At 38.6% G+C, this 7,260-nt stretch overlaps 1 long non-coding RNA gene across 1 annotated transcript in view; it reads left to right on the forward strand.

Moving 5' to 3' along the window:
• Positions 1 to 7,260, forward strand: part of LOC106147773 — a 78,557-nt gene that overhangs the window by 69,233 nt on the left and 2,064 nt on the right. The gene's annotated exons all lie outside the window — the stretch shown is intronic.

Below are 7,260 nucleotides of genomic sequence, written 5' to 3' on the forward strand. Positions count from 1 at the left end.
TCTAGGTTTCTAAGCTTGTGTTGGAGAGCCTATTCTGCTTGTTAACCTTTGTGGTAGGCTGAATAATGACCCCTCAAAGGTGTCTATGTCCGAGACCCCAGAATCTATGGTACATTACCTTACATGATCAAAAGAACTTGGCAGAAGTGCCTGAATTAAGGTTCTTGAGACAAGTAAATTGCCCTAGTTTACCTGAGTGGCACTGAGGTAATCATAACAATCCTTATAAAAGAGCTTGAAAGCATTCAGAAGAGAAGCCTGTGTAATGAGAGGAGCTGGCACTGTAGTCATATGTTTTCAAAATGGAGAAATGAGCCACAAGCCAAAGGATGCAGGCAACCAGAAGGAGCTAAAATAAGGAAGGCAAGAGGGTCCCCAACCTAGAGCCAAGAGGAACGCCCTACCAATGCATCGACTTTAACTAGGGAGACAGATTTCAGATTTCTAATACCCAGAACTGTTAAGACAAGAAATCCATGCTATGTTAAGCCACTATATTTATAGTAATTTGTTTCTGCAGCAATAGGAAATTAATACAGACTCTTTATAGTAAATTGAAATCAAAATCTATTGCAAGAAGGAATTTGTGATGCTCAGGTAATAAGTTTATCATCAGAATATATTAGATTCAGGGATTTTAAATGTTTTATTCTTTGTAACCTTTGATACATATTGATCTTCCTTATTTTCCAACTCTATATCCTTTTTAGCTACATGTAAAATTTTATTCCTGATTTAAGATAAAAATCTGCTCAGTCGGAATTATCTACTGTCATTATGCTCAACACACATTTTAAGTTTTAGCATTAACTATGCTATTCCATTAAATTATATATTTATGAAATGGTACTTTAATGTTCCACTGGGAATTTTTTAACTTCTGGGAGAGCTTATTAACATTGTTATTTTAAAGATAAGAAAATGATTAACATTTATTAATTTTTCAGTCATTTGACAATATCTGCTCACTTCATTGTAGATCACGGGGGCCTTCTGGTACTATGACCCAGACACAGGGGGACATGCACAATACATTTCTGATAGGTCTCAGACCCTCACTGTTCCTTCTACCTGCAGACTTCCTTTGATTTTTCCTCTAGAATGAGTAATGATCATTGCTGTTCATTCAGGACCATTTCTTGTTAGAGCAGAAGTTTCCTGAAACACAAATTTTAAACGGTAAAATCGGATCTGAAATCTTCCAGGTAGAAACCATCAACCCAATTTTTGGTTTAACCGGACAGCAGCTATTTATTGACCACTGAGCTAAACAACCTGGTTTTGTATCACTGAGTTGATAATATTTCAAATTCCTACAAAGTACATCTATTGTTAGACATGACTGGAGGCTGATAAGGCATCCCCAGTTACTAGTTACTGGTTACCTAAACAAGGGTTAGTAAATACTGATTAACTGGTGTGATATTTGATGTTAAAAGGAATACACCTTCAAATTTACACTGTATTTTCAGCTTTTGAATTGTTTTAATTAGAATCTGAGTAAAACTAAAAAGAACCTCATGACTGCACATGTCAAGCCATCCCTTCATTAGAATTCTAAAAGGGACTTTCTTTGTCATAGTGCAGTTGATGGGTTGTTTCTGGTAGTACAGAGATGGGCCCCATCTGCCTTTGACAAGTACATTCAAGTAATGTTTTTGTAAAGTTTCAGACATCAGATAAAACTCCAGGCATTTTTAATAACTCACATCAGTAGAAGGAACTATTTGCTATGCTTGTTTACTTTTAAAAACATGGAAATCCCATGCTGCCTACTATTAATAGGTAGAAGTATGTCTGAAAGCTAAGGAAATTCATGAGAGAAGGAAAAAGGATAGTATGTTGCAGAATTAATTTTAATTATAATATCTGATTCCAGAGAGTTCCACAAATAACATTAGCCAAAATGTGTTATTTCAGTATTTTTCTATAATTTTAGCAAACAGCACTGTTCTAAGGCCTCAGTACGCTGTAGTGAGTAGTCATGAAATAACATGAGTATGATTGTAACACACTTCCTTATCTTTTTTTTTTTTTAATTGTCTTTTTGAGACGGGGTTTCTTTCTTTATTTTTTTTCTTTTGGTTTTTTTTCCAGTACCGGGAATCGAACTACGACCTTGCGCTTGCCAGGCAGGCGCTATGCTGGGGAGCTAAATCCCCAGCCCCTTCCTTATCTTTTAATACATCAGTAAGTTTGGTTTTTGAAGATATGCTTTGTCCTTTCCAGGCAAGATTCAGAATTGGAAGGAGGAGAAAGGACATGTAAACAAATTTAGTATTGACTAAATTAATGTTTCTAATTCAATATATATATTTCTCAAGTTGTTCAGATTAGTTGAAATCATAGACTCAGATTGTGTGACGGTGGGTTGAAAAGCCACATAATCCTATTCTGTTTCTGTCAATGTTCATTTCATACCCTTATCTCCGCCCTTTCTCTGATATAATGTTGATATTCGAGCAAAATATTCCCTGGATAAAATGGACTGAGTGGAGAACTAAGCTTCAGAGAAGGCGGGGCTTTCCTCTTGATTTCCCCTCTCTCTTCCAAGGTGGATTCGAGCCAACCTTTTCTAATTTAGATTTATTTAATATTCAGAGTAGCCAGTGTACGTAAGTTAGGAGTTATCTAGGTTACCGCCTTGGTTGTACAGAATCAGTTCCAGGAGAATCAGTTCGGGGAAAAGGCTGAAAACATTCCCTAAAGGTAGGGAGAGGAAAGTCCAGAGAACGTAAGTGGCCTGCCTAGGGCTACAGAGCACTGCTGGGAGACAGACAGAAGTTCAGTGCTGGGTTTTTCCCACTCTTCCTACTCAGGGACACTTTGGCAGGAACTATGTTCAGAGCAGCACTCAGCTGAGGGGCTTCCTTCTTGGCAAAATGATCGTCGTTGCTTACTAATTATTTCTTCTACTTAGTTCAAATTGTAAAACACAATTTTTCCTTTAAAAGACAAGTACTTTAGAGAAAACACATTCTTAACAGGTACTGATGGTCTCAAAACTCTTTGGACTGTATGGACTATACTTATTAGTATCTATCATATTTTAAATGAAAGCTGATACATTCTTTCAATATTTATTTGTGTGAATAATAAGCCATTCTATATATACATTAATAATACATTTTTATGAAAAATAACTACATTTTGCAAAGCAAAAATTTCACATTTTCTAAAATTTCCTTTAATTTCTGGATTACTGGAAGCAGGATTAATGGATTTTCATATTTACCTCTGCATTCAGTCTGTTAAGATATCATATATCTGGTACTCCTGGAAATCTCTATTATATGCACATGAATATTAGAAAGGCAATTAACATCTTAGTGTGAAAATAGCTTTGAGTCCCACAGTAGTTGCCGGACCATACTTTGAGACCTGCAGGGCTAGAGATTAAAGTGTAAGAAAAGTAAGAGTAACACAGAGGACTGGAAAGTTGAGGAAGACTAACGTCTGTACTCCACGCTAGAGAAGAATAGAAATTCCACATTGGTAGAAATAGAGGCAATTTCCCAAACTTTAAAGCCACATCAAATACACAGTGCTGAAAGTACCTCGCAGGTGGAAATCACATTTATTCCTATATGAAGTATCACTTCATCTTTTATAACCTGCTTTAGGGCCATATCAGTAGGACTAAAACATCATGATGAATAATAAGCAAACAATTGCTCACTCAAGGTTACTTCCCTACTGGAGTTCTGAACAATTTATTTCAGAATGTCTAAAGGGAAGAAGAGATAACTTATTTGAAAATAAAAAGGTGTCCAATCTAGACCCAAAATTTGAGATTTGATCCCTGGCCAAACAGCAAAGAATCTAATATTCTTAAGATTGATTTCAGTGGGAGAAATTGCATGTCAATAAGAGCATCCCTCACTTTTAGCTTTTGAAAGATGCCTCCAACCTGGTGAGCGTAGTCACCAGGCACAATCCAGAGGTAGAACATGGAGCTCTGAACTTGAAATCAAATGTTTTGTTCCAGAAAATAAAGTCAGAGGAATTTCAACAAGTGTGCCAGTAGAGGGAACTGTTATTCAACAAATAATAAGAAGACCAGGCTTTTCCTGGGCGGTAGGCACAGCCCATGGAGAATCAAGTAGGCCATCATGTAGCCTTGGGGTGGATCGGCACAAAGGACTTTCCATTGCTTTTTCTTGAAAATCCATCTTGCTCACACTTAGGAAGTCGCTCTTCTCATGGGCAAAAGAAGACATTGGTTTCATCTGTAATTTAAGATGGAAGAAAAATATGAGATCTGTGAAGAATCACAAATGCCATGTGATAACTGGCCGTTTGACTAGCTGTGATTCTCTGCTGTTTTCAATTATCTGAAATTATCTAGAGAACCTTATACTCTTTGAAGTACTGAGCTTCTGAACCCATGGACAAAGACAGGCTACTTCAGGATCTCTCAAAGTTTTTTGAAAACGCAACTTGTATAGTTCCATCCAAATGACTTCATTTAAATCTATGATGGAGGCTGGAGATTATGCAGAGATTTGCATTTTAAATAAGTTCTCCCAAGTGGTTTTTATGAATGATAAAGGGCAAGAGCCATTTTTTTTTTCTCATGTCTTTAGGGGACTGAGATAGAAAGTAGTAGCACCTAAGAATAAACACTGATTGGATAAAGCTGGTAGGAAAGTGATGCTGCCTATAGCCAGCACTGTACCCCCTTAGACCTTTCTCCACTGATGCCTGAGTCATTCTCCAAGGAGAGAGACTGCAGGAGGAAAGATTAAGGGGACAGAGGCGTCAAGAGTGCAGCAGTTCACATGGCCATCAGTCTAGTTTCTAAATGGCCTCAGGAAGGTCTGTAATGGGCAGTCATCTGTGTTTGTGGCCACAATCTTGTAGGTCTGCTGGCGTCAGGCCCTTGTCACAGTGAGCAGCTGTGCGACACACAGAGATCTTCAAGGAGTTGAGTCTTGTGTAACGCAGTGATTAACTGATGTGACATTTCCACGTGGCTTCTTGATTTTTATACTTTAATTACTGTTTAGTAGTAGTTTGTGGTAAATCAGTTATGGCTTATCATACATATCCTTTTTAGCATTTTAGCATTTTATTTTTAGGGCAAGTCAAGTCAAGTAAGTCAATAGAACTGATATTTTGCCTTCAAAAGAGCTGAAGTAGTGCTGGGAGTGGTGGTGCATACCTGTAATCCCAGCACTCGGGAGGCTGAGGCAGGAGGATCTTTGCAAGTTCGAGACCAACCTGGGCTACAAAGTGAGCTCAAGGCTAGCCTGAACTGCATAGCAAAACCCTATCTCAAAAAGAACAACAACAACAACAACAAAAGAGCTGAAGTGAAGATTTGCTTGGAAGAGAAAAAAAACTAAAAGACAGGAAAACATGTGTTGGAGGGCAGCATAAAATAAGAAGTCACAGTCACTCCTATGGAGTACTTCAAGAAAGCATGAGAAAGGGAGAGAGACAGAGACAGAGACAAAGAGAGACAGAGAAAGAGAGACGAGACAGGGTAGTTTTTGAACCAAACAAAACACAATATGTGAGAGAATATATTGAAGCCACTTTTTAATGAGCCAGATGTTCAACAACCATAGTAAGTATGACTCTTCTCTTAGGGAAAGGATGAATTTATTTGATATTCTTAAAAATGTATCTTTAACATTTCTGATTCTAGGATATTCTGTCCTTATGGTTCATCTCTAAATTTAATACAATGCTGAAAGACATGCAGTGAGAATCCCCTAAGAGATGAAATTGTTAACTGTCTTTGATACTCTTCCAACTATCTTCACCGTAATGATGGTGAGCATTATAAGGAACGGAGTACTTCCTGGTACTAAATTCTCAGCCTGTTCAATCAGTTTTGATCTGAAGTCAACAAATATGATTTTATCTCAGCAATATAAGAGAAGATAAGTGCCATTTTCCAACAGTGAAAGAAGAAACATACCTACACTTACACTATCCCTGAAAGAATGGCATGAGTGAAATGTCCAGGGGAAATATTTAACCTCATTAAGATGAGTACGGTGCTTTAGAATTTTCAAAGCTTACATTCGCATTCAATTAGTACATCTATTCTGAATGAGTCACAACTACCCTTAGTGTGTAAACTCAGCAAAATATCCCCTTAGTAATGCTGGTAGTGGGTCCATAGTTTGAATTATCATGTTATAAAGTCATATATATATTCAAATGTTCTATAAATCAATTTTTCACTAATTCAAGTGGACTGTATCCAATTAATATCAATAAATGATGTGTTCCTGAATTGGTAGTTTTAAAGCTATTTAATAGCTTTTAACAACTTGGCTGAAATGCTACTATGCTATGAATGACAATGCTTAGATTTTTCTCATGGTAAAGAGTGACATACACGCAGTCCTTATGTCAAAGCATTGTACACACATATTGTAGTAAGTTGGTCTCTATTGAAGTATGTACACTCTATTCCTTTTAAAACCTAAACAAAAGATAAGCATATCCCTGCTGGTCTGATGTATTGTTTTGTATTAATGAAGTCCAGTACTTGCTTACTGGGCTAGGTACTTAAAGGTGTGAGGCTCCTTTTTAGAGGGAGTGCTGTACCTCGTACTTTTCCTGTGCTGAAAGTGAGAGTAAGAAGACTTCCGTCATTACTGGCGCGGCCGCACTGCACATAGACGGTGAACACGTAACAAGCTTGGCTGGTACAGGCGTGTGAGAGCCCGGTGTGCAGAGAACGGTTTGCAAAATAAAGTTCCTCAACACACCGAACTCAGGCGAGGAGTTCATCCAGTCTTTGAAAGAGAGACAGTGATGGTGCAAAATGTGGAGCACCCTTCATAAATTCCCTCAGGAACAGCTGCTGTGATATGTACACCCCCGGCTTACTCTGTTTTTCTGTGGTGGGAAAGGAACCCGGGGCTTCCTGAAGGTGAACAGCGAGCTCTCTGTCACCAGCAGCCCGCTCCTTGCCTTGATTAAATGACAGCACAAGAGCCCTGGTCCCCGCTGTACTCGGACCCTGAGAGCCTCACCAGGTTGCTGTGCTCCCCCCACCACGTGTCTCCCGGAGCTCGGGGTCAGCGCTAAGCTGCATCACTTTGACGCCCGCCGGTGGCTTAACGTCTCCTTTCTCCGGACTCGACTTGCTGCCCCCCAGTCCCACGCATCCCCTTATCCACAGGACTACACTCGGCACCTTCCTCTCTAAATCTGCTCCTGCTCTGCCTCTTTCCGTTTCATCTCGCCCACGCATTTGTTTTTTTTTTTTTTTTTTTTTTTTTTTTTTTTTTTTTT

The sequence above is a fragment of the Chinchilla lanigera genome, unplaced genomic scaffold (genome assembly GCF_000276665.1).
Source record: "Chinchilla lanigera isolate Chin_1 unplaced genomic scaffold, ChiLan1.0 scaffold00009, whole genome shotgun sequence".
Classification (NCBI taxonomy): domain Eukaryota; kingdom Metazoa; phylum Chordata; class Mammalia; order Rodentia; family Chinchillidae; genus Chinchilla; species Chinchilla lanigera.